The sequence below is a fragment of the Cyprinus carpio genome, unplaced genomic scaffold, assembly GCF_018340385.1.
Source record: "Cyprinus carpio isolate SPL01 unplaced genomic scaffold, ASM1834038v1 S000006537, whole genome shotgun sequence".
Lineage (NCBI taxonomy): Eukaryota > Metazoa > Chordata > Actinopteri > Cypriniformes > Cyprinidae > Cyprinus > Cyprinus carpio.
In genome coordinates, this window is record NW_024879202.1 from 313,209 (window position 1) to 328,339 (window position 15,131).

Below are 15,131 nucleotides of genomic sequence, written 5' to 3' on the forward strand. Positions count from 1 at the left end.
GCTCTTCACGCGCGCGTGGAAGCGCCTCAAAGTCTGGCTGAGCGTCATGCGCTCCATCAGTGCGCCTCTGTGCTCCTGGATGCTCTGCAGCAGCGTCTGAATCTCTCCGGCTGTAGCGGTGATCATGACGGAGGAGGCAGGATAAGTCCGGCGCGGAGCCGCCGTGCAGTCCAGCCGGCTCGTCCAGCTCCATGTCTCCGGAGGAGTCTGACTCTGACGCGCCGGCATCCCCCGCCGGGACCCGGCAGCCACGCGGCGCTCATGATCGCGAAGCTGGAGCGCGAGGACGAGCGGTTCCCCGTGTGCATCAGGGACGCGGTGTCCCAGGTGCTGAAGGGCTACGACTGGTCCCTGGTGCCCATGCCGGCGCGGGGCAGCGGCGCGATCAAGAACAAGCCGCACGTCAAGAGACCCATGAACGCCTTCATGGTCTGGGCTCAAGCCGCGCGCAGGAAACTGGCGGATCAGTATCCGCACCTGCACAACGCCGAGCTCAGCAAGACCCTCGGAAAACTCTGGAGGTGAGAGAGAGAGAGAGCTGCTCACTAAGTCACTCTTTTATTACAGACATACATAACATGTACGCATTATTATTATTATTGCATTTTAATATCACAAGAAAAACTTAGACGCCCCTATAATAATAATTATTTTTGTTGTTATTTACTCTTTACAAAATGTTTAAGCTCGAAATGTTAAATTTTCTGGTTACACTTTATTTTAAGGTGTCCTTGTTACAATGTAATTATACATTTAAGTACTGAGTAATATTAATTAATTACATGTACTTACTAAGGGGTTAGGGTTTGGTTTAGGGTTATGTGCATGCTATTATAATAACAATTAATTATGCATAATTACAAGTACATGTGTAACAAAGACACCTTCAAATAAAGTGTTACCAAATTTTCTGCACTTATCCTGAGTTCCATAATAAAATGCATTATTTATTAGAAATTATGAAATTAAATATTTGCATATTAAAATGCATTTTAATCTCAGTAATCTTTGGACGTAATGTTATTTGAAGAGTTCAAATGCAAAAGCTTTTAAGTGCCATCTGAATTTTTCTTCTAAAATGAGCATTTTTCTCGGGCTCCTGTTTATGTTCAGTTATTTCACTCTACAGTCAATGAAAAGAACCTATTCTTTGCAATTAAAACAAAATTACTGAACCTACACATAGAAGTATGAAAACATGCTCATTTTTGAAGAATATTTCAAACATCACTTATAGAGGCTTTTGCATCTGAACTCTTCATTTATACTTTATGGGAATTATTCAGTATCTTTTGATCTTAAAGTCTAAAATCAGTTATATTTTTGTCATGTTTATGTGTTATTCAGTCATATTTTGTGTGTATAGTAGTGGGCAGCACTACAACATATTTCTGATCCAATTCCCTCTCTCCTCTGGAGTGTTTTTTTTGTCTGTTTTCTAACTTTCCTATAAAAAAAAAAAGAGTAGAAAAGCCAATATATAACTTGAATGCATTGATAAAATATCACTGAGTGAAAGTGAACCTTGACCGATGGTCACTCAACAGGCTGCTGACGGAGAATGAAAAGAGACCGTTTGTGGAGGAAGCCGAAAGACTGAGAGTTCAGCACAAGAAAGATCACCCGGATTACAAATACCAGCCGAGGCGGCGAAAGAGTGTGAAGCCCGGTCAGAGCGAGCCTGACCCCGGCGCTGATCTGACCCCACACATGTATAAAGCTGAACTTGGGATGGGCCGATTGCCTGGTCCATCTGATCACATCACCGATCATACAGGTGAGATACACACTCTCTGTGTGATGCATGCAAATATTAATTAACTACATGTACTTACTATATGGTCAGGGTTAGGATCAGAGCTTGGCTTACCATTACTTGCATGTAATCATGCATAAATTGTTGTAATTATAATAGTAAGTCCATGCGACACATGTAACAAGGACACCTTAAATTGAAGCGTTACCAAATCTTCTGAAGTCAGCCTGAGTTCTGTAACTATTTTTATTTGTTATGTATCCTGGGGATACTCTGTACGTCAGCTGTTTTTATTATTATTATTATAAAATTTAATATTTATGTGAATTTGATCTGGGTAAACTGTGGACGTGATATTAAGCAATATTTATACTTTCTGTAATCAGTATCTTTTAGTCTTTACGTTTAAAATCAGTTATATTTGGTCATATTTTTGTGTAATTCAGTCATATTCTGTGTAGGGTTGCAAAGGGGTGGAAACATTCCGGAAACTTTCCAAAAATCTCTGGAATATTCCAAAACAATCCTGGAATATTTCCTAAATTTACTGAAAATTTTCCCCCTTTTTGCAACCCTAATTCTGTGTAAAATCTGATTGCATTTAGTTGGCAACACTCCGACGTATCTCTGCTCCGCAGTTGTTTTGGTCAGTTTCCTAACTTTCCTATCAAAGAAAGCTAGAAAGGCAAAAAATATACACTTTAAAATCTGGTAAATATAATAGTTAATCTTGACTGATGGTCACTCAAAAAGACTGTTGATGGAGAACTAAAGACTCTATGTGATGCATGCAAATGTATAACTCCAGCTACATCATTATCCTCAGGCCAGCCTCATGGACCACCGACACCCCCTACAACGCCCAAAACGGACCTCCATCACGGAGGAAAGCCAGACCCCAAGCATGAAGGCAGACGTCTGCTTGACGGCACGCGACAGAACATCGACTTCAGCAACGTTGACATCTCAGAGCTCAGCACGGACGTCATCAGCAACATGGAGGCCTTCGACGTGCACGAGTTCGACCAGTACCTGCCTCCGAGCGGCCACGCCGGAGCTGCTCCAGACGGGCAGAGCGCCAGCTCCTACGCCTCGCCCTACAGCCACCCTGCCAGCAGCGGGGCCCTCCTGGAGCCGCAAGGGGCCCGTGGGATCCGCGGAAGCCAGCCAGCACAGAGCTCGCATTAAAACTGAGCAGCTGAGCCCGAGCCACTACAGCGAGCACTCGCCCGAGTACGCCGTTTACAGCGCTCACGGGTCCTCGGCCGCCTCCGCCTCGTTCACCAGCGACTACACAGACCTTCAGAGCTCCGGCTACTACGGCCCATACACCAGCTACCCATCCGGTCTCTACCAGTACCCCTACTTCCATTCCTCACGGAGGCCATACGGGAGCAACATCCTCAACGCCTTGTCCATCCCGCCCTCCCACAGTCCCTCCGCCGGCTGGGATCAGCCGGTGTACACCACGTTATCCAGGCCCTGAGGCCCGGCCGCTTTGTGCCACATCCCTTACTATAATGAAGGACGGGTCGCCGTGATTTTGCCAAGTAAGACATGTTCCTGGATGAGGCTGGAAATCAAAAATTTGATTCCAGAATCGGATAATTAAGGTCAGGAATTGGATACTTGACACAAAATGTAAATTTCAATTCCACTTATCGATTCCTGTGTGCACTTTTTTTTTTTTTTGGGTTGGCGAAAAGGGGATGTTGAAAATGTAGCTGTTTGTCTTTGATTCATTCATTCAAGAGATTCGTTCAAAAACGCTGATTCATCCACTAATGAAACAAGTGAATCTTGAGTGGGTCGTTGAATCGTTCCATTCATAAATTCCATGAGATTTTGTTTAGTTGTCTAATATTTTTTCTTCAGAATTATGAGAGAACTAAAAAAAGACTCAATTTATCCATAATCGTGGTGTCCGTCGTGCACACAAACAGCCCTTAATCGAGTCCAGTTTTTATGTAGCCGGCTGATTTTTGTTCATGGTATTCAGCCACGATTCAATGTTTTGCAAAAAGAATATGTTTGATATCTAAATGTCAGACTTCATTTTTTTTTAACCACATTGGACTCAAAACAGGGAATCGATAAGAATCGGAATCGATAAGCAGAATCGGAATCAAATTTAAACGATACCCAACCCTATTCATGGATCAACATTATTGTCCTAACTCTAGCCCTACCTCTAAACCTAACCCTACCCATAATTTATCCCAAAAATCAGAAGGAAATGATGTTGAATAACAAGGGTTGTAGAAGCACTTAACTCTGGTTGTAAAGCTAAAACAGACATTTTCTGTAAACTTATCCCTCAATTCTGATTGGTTGCTGGGAATGTTGTACTAGGATCAACAAGGACGTTGATCCAGGAACATTTTGCACTCTGTGAAATCACGTTCACCAATGAAGGACAGCGCTAGCTGAAGGGGTTTGTGCCAAGTAACTGAGCGACGAGTGCCTGCTGATTTTTCGACACATCAGGACATTGACGGTTGGTGCTTAACGTGATGAATCTGAAGAGCCAGCAGAAATCCTCTGTGAGGACTGCCGGACGCTCCAGGATCGGGACCAATGAATATTCAGGAAGCATTAGCTTCATTCACAATTTTTTCTTTTTTTTTTTGGTTAATCCTTTCTTTTTTAACCTAAAACGTGTTCATTTTAAAATTCGCTGTTTCTTATATATTTATGTTGTGTTGTCATTTTTTTTATCGTTTGTTTCTGTTTTTAAGTACTTACAAAAGCTGAAAGGGTGGAGGGCTGAAATGATTTCGATAAACAGCCATATCTTTGTGGACATTATTTTTGAAACATTCCTGTGGGGGGGTGGGGGGATTGAAAAATAATAGAAGACATTAATTGTAAGCAGTTATTTTACATATGCATCATTTTACTGAGCACTTTTAACACCTCAAAGGCTCTTCGTTTGCAGCAAGCTCATTAATAATCGCATTTTTAACACAACGCCAGTCACTGATATCACGTTTGTTGGCTTGAATTAAATCGGTTTCGTTACTTATATAGCAGTCCGTTGAACATTTACATTATTTTGTAGGCTGTGAAACACAAACACTCAAAACAGAGTGTACTCCACATTGTTTTATTCTTGTGTATAATTTAAAAACGACTTGGCTGTGAATCTTCTCTTTTGTTAACAGGTTCGTTCTTTTAAAAAAAAGCTAACAGTAATTGCTGGCAATATTTGTGGAGAAAAATAAATTTATTTTAAAAATGACTGTCTAAATTTTCACTGTGACTTCTGAATACTAATTTTCAAAAAGCAATTAATTTCTTCAGTGGCCTGTTAAAGCATTATTATCAGTTAATTTTACTGAAATGTTTTGAATAAATTAATGATGTTTTCTGGAAAGACAGAGCAAATATGTATACCATCACCAAAAGCTATTAAACGAGTGTTATACTTTGGGAAATAATAAGTCTCTGTTTGAAGCAGCTGCTTGTCTTACATCTGCAGCAGCAGCTGTCAGCGTAGAGACAGGCTGCCATGATGTTATTCCACAAATGCTTCTGTCATTTCCTGACCATGTCTAATTGTAGTAACATTTTAGTTACCGTTTTGTAAGACACAAACAATGTATACCGCAAGGATAACACAAAGAGGAAAGTCATACTCATGTTCCTGAAATATCTTTCATTTTTAATCTCGTTGAGGTCATACGTGGAGCTTGTTTGTCAGAACAGAAACTCGGATGATCTTCACATGGGAAAGAGATTCAGAGCGTCCGGGGCTGTGCTCTGCTGGGTTGAATTTCAAAGCGGGGTCTGGCATTCATGCCAAGCAGTCCGGGGAGGAAACACGGTGCCACCGCAAAGAACTGCTGAATTTTAATGATCTGTTCTATTATGCGCTGGAGGACTCCATTGTCTCTCTTTCTCCGGGAAGCAAGAAAAGAATTAATTGGATAGAAAATGGAGGGGCAGGCAAACTGACAGTCATTAGGAGGGATGTGAATGGATGATTACACAGATTTTTCCCCATACTGTACACTTTAACAGGAATACAGCCCGATGTCCAGTGTGGCAATTAGGAAAACTTCAGCTCATAATCGTGGCAACAGCGATGATAATAATAAAACTGATAATTAATGAGCAGATGGGATGTGGGTGGCTTTAGGAAGACTAGTTTTTCTCTCGTTTCCTCTTGCCTTGGCCAGATAGTTTGAGGAGGAACTCTTAAGAGAGAGCAGACGTGACTCAAACCCATGAAATAAAGGCACTTGGGTCTCATTTCACTCCTTTAGAAACCATTGCTTACTAACAGCTTCTGCACAGTGAAACAAATGATGGATAACAAACACACACACAGCGTTTACTTAGAGGTTTAAATTAAACATGAAAATGTGCGTGTGTGTGTGTGTGTGTGTGTGTGTGTGTGTGTGTGTGTGTGTGTTGTTTTAGGAGGAGAAGCCACATAGACATGAGTGTGCATCAACTTTCTCTTTCTGGTGCCACTTTTTGGATTTCATACAATGTTTCTGCTTTGAATTATTACCTCAAAACAACAACAGATGAATGTAAGTGTACAAGTCTCACTAAACATCACTGTATTTGTAACAAGATTTGGCGATAACTATTTAATATTGTTATGAAAGAAGGGTAGTAGCGCAAAGCTTTTCTCACTACATTTTTCTGATCACAACTGAAATTCTCATCTATTCACACATTTATTGCACATCATAAAATTCATTACGTGTTAAGTTCTACACAATGGGTTTGTCACTGAAAGATGATGAACTTTCCTTGAGGAAATGGAGGGATGAACAGAAGATAGACCAGGGAGGTGTGTTCAGGTATGCATGTATTGTTCAGACCTCCATCAGCGTGTAGGACTGCTTTCACTGCCCCGGAGCGCAGTGTGTGGGAGGAACATTTGCTGAGAGCTTGCATATTCTCACAGGACGGAGGTGGAGAAACACAGAGAGAGACCAGAAGTGAGAAAAGTGAGAGAACGGGTTAGAAGTAAAAGCAGTCTCTCCTCTCTCTTGCACTCCAGTTGGTTTGGCACACAAACACACGGGAAGAGTTTTATGTGTAAAAACTTGATCATGCTTGACGCACAACAAGCATTAGGGCTCAAAACACCGTTCTCTCAGTACTTTAAGCTAAAATTATATGTAATAGTTTAAGTGGCTTTCTAGACTTCATTAAACCTGATAACATAACACCAAAGTAAGTGTCAGCTATTGTAAAGAAAGAAAACAGGCTTGTTAGAAAAATACGTTTGTTATTTAAAAAACTAGGAGGTGCACATAACATAAGCAGAAAAATATCTGCAATTATTGCTTCTGTATTCATTTCAGGTGTGCACTGAACTCTACAGAGGTCTACATTTTAATACTTGTGCAGGAAGGTAACATTTTAATTGTGGGTAGTTTCATGAAATGCTTAGAGTAGTCTTAAAAATTAGTCATTTATTTTTTTCTTTAAAACCGGTCCTCAGTTTTTTAAGCCGGTTACATACAAACATACATTGTTTTAATTTTTGATTCCAAAAAAATAAGACTCATTACCCCAATGGTTAAACTGCTAGTTGGTCAGACTAGTTCTTAAAGGGATACTTCACCCCAAAATGAAAATTTTTGTCATTAATCACTTACCCCCAAGCTCTGTTCGTCTTTCAAAACACAATTGAAGAAAACAAAAATAATGACTTTATTCAATAATTCCTTTGTCAACGGTCTCCTCTGTGTCTCTCCATATCACCGTATGCTCTTCTGTATCATCCGCGCCACAAGGATGCGCTGTTTTATTTCAAATCAAAAACGGAGAGAGAAACAGCGCATTCTTGTGGTGCGGATGATACAGAAGAGCATACGGTGATATGGAGAGACACAGAGGAGACTGTTAACAAAGGAATTATTGAATAAAGTCGTTATTTTTTGTTTTCTTATTTTACAAAAAGTGTTCCCGTCGCTTCATATAACCCAGATTGCACGTCTGATGGCAGATGGAGTATTCTGACGACGACTTTCATACCTTTTCTGCACCTTGACACTGTTATTTACTTGGCAGGTCTATGGGACAGTCTCAAGCCTCCAGGTTTTCATCCAAAATATCTTAAATTGTGTTCTGAAGACAAACAAAGCTTTTACAGTTTTGGAACGACATGGGGGTAAGTGATTAATGACAAAATCTTCATTTTGGGATGGAGCATCCCTTTAAGACACAGTCATAACACAGTGGCCAAGTTTACGCAACTTGTCCCAGCTGTCAGATGTACAAACGTTCACAGGGTTTTAGTGCAGAGCAGTAGCTTTGAAGTAACTTCTGGTTAACATGTAGTCTCAACGGACTGCGTTTAGTCACGTGTTTATGTTTGTTCCGTCGTATGACAACAGAAAAACGAGAACAGCTTTATTGAGAATTCGGCTGTATTAACATACAGTTCTGCATGTTAGAACAAGAGTAAGAGGGAAGCAAACAAAAGGGCTGACGCTAGGTCGAATGCAAATGTATGGACACCGTGAATATGCTGAGTAGCATATGACATCATTTAGCAACATGTAGCAACTTTTCAGGCAAGCTTCAGTCGGCAACAGTTGCCCCACGACTTGCAGCTGTAAGCGCGGGAAACAGCTGCAGCCGAGCTAGAACCAATCTCAGCTGTTTGGGGGGCTTTAGGGCTAAGCAGGGGGCACGAGGAAGATGTGGCAAAAATGCTCGACATATGGATGAAGTCAGGGAAAGTGTTGAAGCGAGTCTCTTTCAGCTGTCACTGAACTTCTCGTACAGCTTGTCTGCTGCTGCTAGTTTTGACATGTTTTTTGACTTGCTACGAATTATAAACTTTCCAAGTGGTTGCCCAACAGTTCCACATGTGACATGATATGTCTTGCACAGGTTTATTTCTATAGAAAGAATGAAAATACGGCCTCATGTTTTGTTCACTTATTACATGTATTTCTATTTCATGAAGAGATGTGAGAGTGTGATATTGGTTTTTATACAGCAGTTCTATAAAGAAGCTGATATCAAGTTGGATTATTTTCATGTTTGCGCTTCCAAAAAAAAAAAACTAACAAAAAAAATCTGGTAATTAAGTAGGTCATAAATTAAGCTGGAAACCACATATAAATATAAAAAACAAAATGTCTAAATCCATTGTAATAATAAATGAAACTATATATTTTAAATCAAAACTCATTATATATTGTATTGTATACATTACACATACATTAAAGAAGAGAGCAATAAGGATTGTAAAACCAGTTGACTATTATGAATAAACAAATATATTATTTCTTAAATTTCATGCTTTAAAATTGGTTGATTTTCACACTGCACGGATAATGTATAAAGTGATTAATAATTTGCTTTCAAATTGTATTCAGAGCCTGTTTGAAGTGAAAGAAAGCCAGAATAAATTAAAAGGGAATGTACATGCAAGTTAAAAATAGATGCATATCTCTGATAGTGGTAAAGATATTCAATAATAATCGTGACAAGGAATTAAATAATCATAGGGTGATGATTATATAACCTATTGTATTATTTTTGTTTTGTAGCATTTTGAGAACTCTTTTTATCTGTTTATCTTGTATAAATCAAAACCAATGTGAAAAGTGATGCTTATTAGATTAAAATGACAGAAAAAGGTGCAGGACTGAAGCCTTTGCTTATTATGCCTACCCTTACTACATGTTTTGTTTTATTTCTTTATTCATTTATTACAAAAATTTGTCTGTGAGAACCAACATTTGTTGAACTGAAAACAGTTTCAAAAAGTTGTAAAAGCAAGCAGCTTTTGGAGTGATTCAAACAATAAAATGAAATAGCTACATTATTTATGCAAAAATAAAACCTGTTCTACTGCAGTGGTGACTGAAGCAAACAATGTGTGTGTTATCTTGGTCCTGGAAATGTGTTTTTAGTGCCCTCAGCTGGCCCATTAAAGAAAGGTTCTTTCAACTTTTCACAATTTAAACAGAGAACAAGAGATAGATTGCTCACACAGAACAGCTCATGTGGCCATTATCAAGTTTACTCCGTATGTTTGTTAAATTTGCTTTATTAGCAACCAAGAAGGAATGAATTCTATGATCACCCTGCAGCTCAAGACTGGCTGCACACTGAAACTAAGCAGGGTTGAGCTGGTGAGTACCTGGATGAGAGTGCTCCTGGGAAAACTAGGTTACTGCTGGAAGAGGTGTTAGTGAGACCAGCAGGGGGTGCCTACCCTGTGCTCTGTGTGTGTCCTAACACCCCAGTATAGTGATGGGGACACTATACTGTCAAAAAAGCACTGTTCTTCAGATGAGATGTTAAACCGAGGTCCTGACTCTCTGTGGTCATTTAAATCCAATATGTAGCCAAACATAAGCGTTAATCATGTATTGTCATTTTATTAATTATATTTTATACTCCAATTTATTATAATATCTAATTATGTAATGTTGAGTTTCTTTCTATTTTTAATTACTTACATTTTATAGCTTTTTATATTTTGGATGTTGATAATTTTAGTATCTTTTGCATTCCTTTTTCTGGTGCAGTGGTGCCATAGCTGCTTATTTTATGGTGTTTTTTTTTTTTTGAGAGAGAGGCTAATTTTCTCTTTCACAGTCTCCTAAATCATGAAAGCTGGACTGGTGTACTCTTCTAATGAAATCTGGCCTATGAGGAAAGAGTTTAGAAAAGACTGGAGGAAGATCAGCTTATGTTTTCAGACTTGATCAATCGGCTTCAACAGTAGCAGATATTCAGAGTTATTTAATAAAGATCTATGAACTGTACGTCACCATGTTATTGTCTTTATTATTATTTTGCCCACACTGGACTTAGATTGAGGTGGTGCCACTGCAGGCTTGTTATATTTACATGAAGAGTGCATTTTTTTTCTCCAGATATCAGGATAACAAATGTAAATGTTGATTTTATACAAGTTCAATAAAGTTGGCATTAAGTGACTTACATTTTAGATACAATATTGCTTGTTTTTAGATCACAGTACTGTTTTGCGTCTTTGAAACAACACACAGGACTGTCTTTCCTTACTGAATGAATCAGCTTTTTGAACAAATCAGTTGAATGAATGATTCTGTGGCTCACACCTTAAAGTATAAGTTTCACTTCCAGAATAAAAATTTCCTGATAATTAAGAAATCTAATTAAATTTTTTGAGGAAAACATTCCAGGAATTTTCTCCATATAGTGCACTTCAATGGTGGCCAGCGATTTCATAAAATGTAGTTTCAATGCAGCTTCAAAGCGTTCTACATGATTCACAATTAAATTTGATTTGATTAACAATTTGATTCTGCATTCAAGTGCATTTACAGAATTATTTAAATGATTCCTCTAAATTCTTTAAATGTTTAGTCAGGGGGCAAATTACACAGCAGCCTTTATGGTTACAGAACCATAGGTTAAAGAAAACAAAAACTAAACACTTTTGTGCATTGTTAGATGCTAATTTAATGATGCTATGGCATGACATGGCATATGTAGAAATTTATGTAAGACAAGATTTTAAAAAAGAGCTTTAAAATTATTATGTATAGGCTAACATTTTGTCACACCAGGGGCATAGCCATCATTTCAGAAGTGACAGAAATGTCAAATACAATAATAATTTTTACAAGGAATTATTTTCTTATCTCTTACTTTGAATTTGTTATTAAAAAAAAAATCAAATACACTGCTGAACAATAATCAATCATTTGTAAACTATAATTTTTTCCTAATGGCAATTTTATGTTCGTTTTAAACAATTATTTCAATTTTCTGCACAGAATAAGGTAGAAAAATATACTTTATAGTTTCTGTACTGCATTAAATGATATGCCAGTTAGCACTGCATCATTCATAAATTTTATTTAATTATTGTGTGTATTGTCTTAACGTTTCATCAGTTCATTCTGCTTTTTATTCAGATTAGCTGCTGATATAGCCTGGCACATCTATGAGCACAATATCACTTCTCTTTCAGTGCGAAAACTTCTTTATCTCATTTTTATAAAATATAATTATTTAATCTTAATAAATAATCTTATTTCAAGGTTGTTGTTAATGCTGTTGTTATTTTAACAGTTTCTTTCGTACATTCGGTTGAACGACATTGTTAAAAAACAAATGTATTTATTCAGTGGAACTATGCGTATGCTTTAGACACTAACATTTCTGCTCTGTCATTATTTTTGACAATAAATACGCAGCTTTCAAATGCTCTTGTACTGCTCAGGTAATGTCTTTGGTATTGGTATGGAGCAATTGGAAATTGAAGAATAAGTAAAAGTAATTTTATTTAGCCCCGAGTCCTGGAGAGATCACACATCAGCTGCTCAAAAAATGTGTCAAGACGACTTAAGTTCAAACCGAGCATCAGGATGGGGAAGAAAGGGGATTTAAGTGACTTTGAACATGGAATGGTTGTTGGTTCCAGACGGGCTGGTCTGAGTATTTCAAAAACTGCTGATCTACTGAGATTTTCACGCACAACCATCTCTAGGGTTTACAGAGAATGGTCCGAAAAAGAGAAAATATCTAGTGAGCAGCAGCTGTGTGGACGAAAATGTCTTGTTGATGTCAGAGGTCAGAGGAGAATGGGCAGACTGGTTAGAGATGATAGAAAGGCAACAGTAACTCAAATAACCACTCGTTACAACCAAGGTATGCAGAATACCATCTCTGAAACAACACCGGGTCCCGCTCCTGTCAGCTAAGAACAGGAAACAGAGCTACAATTCACACAGGCTCACCAATATTGGACAATAGAAGATTGGAAAAATGTTGCATGGTCTGATGAGTCTTGATTTCTGTCGCGACATTCAGATGGTAGAGTCAGAGTCTGGCGTAAAGAACATGAAAGCATGGATCCATCCTGCCTTGTCTCAACGGTTTCCTGTTTTGTTTTAACGGTCCTGTTTTGTTTTAACGTTTTCTTGGCACACTTTGGGCCCCTTAGTACCAACTGAGCATTGTTTAAATGTCACAGCCTACCTGAGTATTGTTGCTGACCATGTCCATCCTTTATGGCTACAGTGTACCCATCTTCTGATGGCTACTTCCAGCAGGATAATGCACCAGGTCACAAAGCTCAAATCATCTCAGACTGGTTTCTTGAACATGACAATGAGTTCACTTTACTCAGATGGCCTCCACAGTCACCAGATCTCAATCCAATAGAGCAGCTTTGGGATCTGGTGGAACAGGAGATTCGCATCATGGATGTGCAGCCGACAAATCTCCAGCAACTGCGTGATGTTATCATGTCAATATGGACCAAAACCTCTGAGGAATGTTTCCAACACCTTGTTGAATCAATGCCACAAAGAATTAAGGCAGCTCTGAAGGCAAAGGGGGGTCCAACCCGGTACTAGCAAGGTGTACTTAATATGTGGATCAGCTGAGAGTCAGCTGATGTAAGATTGACTAATGTGACCTGCCAGGACTGACGCTACGCTTGATTTTTTTTTTTTTTTTTCAGAAAATGACCAATTGTTTTGCTAGATAAGCCATTTATTCCTTGGCTGAGATTGTGTAGAGCCCTTTGAAGCTGCAATGAAACTGCATTTTTCACCTTGAGCTCATTGGCCATCATTGAAGTCCACTATAAGGAGAAAATTAATGGAATGTTTTCCTCAAAAAAAAACTTATTTCTTTGCGACTAAAGAAAGAAAGACATGAACATCTTGGATGACATGGGGGTAAGTAAATTATCAGGAAATTTTTGTTCTGGATTGTGACATCATTTAACAAAGTCAAATGCTTTGTTCGTGGATGAATCAGCTGTTTGAATTAATCGGTTAATTCCTGGACACACAATTTACGTACACTAAACAAAATTATAAACGCAATACTTTTGTTTTTGCCCCCATTTTTCATGAGCTGAATGCAAAGATCTAAGACTTTTTCAATGTACACAAAAGGCCTATTTCTCTCGAATATTGTTCACAAATCTGTTTAAATCTGTGTTAGTGAGCATTTCTCCTTTGCCGAGATAATCCATCCACCTCACAGGTGTGGCATATCAAGATGCTGATTAGACAGCATGATTATTGCACAGGTGTGCCTTAGGCTGGCCACAATATAAGGCCACTCTAAAAGGTACAGTTTTACTGTATTGGGGGGTCCGAAAACCAGTCAGTATCTGGTGTGACCACCATTTGCATCACGCAGTGCAACACATCTCCTTCACATAGAGTTGATCAGGTTGTTGACTGTGGCCTGTGGAATGTTGGTCCACTCCTCTTCAATGGCTGTGTGAAGTTTGCTGGATATTGGCAGGAACTGGAACACGCCTGTCGTATATGATGATCGTCGTATACCAGATCATGCTCAATGGGTGACATGTCTGGTGAGTATGCTGGCCATGCAAGAACTGGGATGTTTTCAGCTTCCACGAATTGTGTACAGATCCTTGCAACATGGGGCCGTGCATTATCATGCTGCAACATGAGGTGATGGTCGTGGATGAATGGCACAGCAATGGGCCTCAGGATTTCATCACGGTATCTCTGTGCATTCAAAATGCCATCAATAAAATGCACCTGTGTTCATTGTCCATGACATACACCTGCCCATACCATAAACCCACCGCCACCATGGACCACTCGATCCACAATGTTGACATCAGCAAACCGCTTACGCACACAACCCATACACGCTGTCTGCCATCTGCCCTGTACAGTGAAAACCGGGATTCATCCGTGAAGAGAACACCTCTCCAAAGTGCCAGACGTCATTAAATGTGCGCACTTGCCCACTCAAGTCGGTTACAATGATGAACTGCAGTCAGGTCGAGACCCCAATGAGGATGATGAGCATGCAGATGAGCTTCCCTGAGATGGTTTCTGACAGTTTCTGCAGAAATTCTTTGGTTATGCAAACCGATTGTAGCAGGCGCCTGGACTCTTGGAGGTGAAGATGCTGGATGTGGAGGTCCTGGGCTGGTGTGGTTATACATGGTCTGCGGTTGTGAGGCCGGTTGGATGTACTGCCAAATTCTCTGAAACGCCTTTGGAGACGGCTTATGGTAGAGAAATGAACATTCAATTAAAGGGCAACAGCTCTGGTGGAGATTCCTGCAGTCAGCATGCCAGTTGCACGCTCCCTCAAAACTTGTAACATCTGTGGCATTGTGCTGTTTGATAAAACTGCACATTTTAGAGTGGCCTTTTATTGTGGCCAGCCTAAGGCACACCTGTGCAATAATCATGCTGTCTAATCAGCATCTTGATATGCCACACCTGAGGTAGATGGATTATCTGAGCAAAGGATAAGTGCTCACTAACACAGATTTAGACAGATTTGTGAACAATATTTGAAAGAAATAGGGCTTTTGTGTACATGTACATGTTTATGAAACGTTTGTGAATTCGGAGTCTTTAAGGTTTATCTTTCCATTAGA

At 39.4% G+C, this 15,131-nt stretch overlaps 1 pseudogene; it reads left to right on the top strand.

Annotated features, from left to right (window-relative positions):
* Positions 1–228: 228 nt before the first annotated feature.
* On the top strand, positions 229–4,997 carry LOC109107170 (annotated as a pseudogene).
* Positions 4,998–15,131: the final 10,134 nt, after the last annotated feature.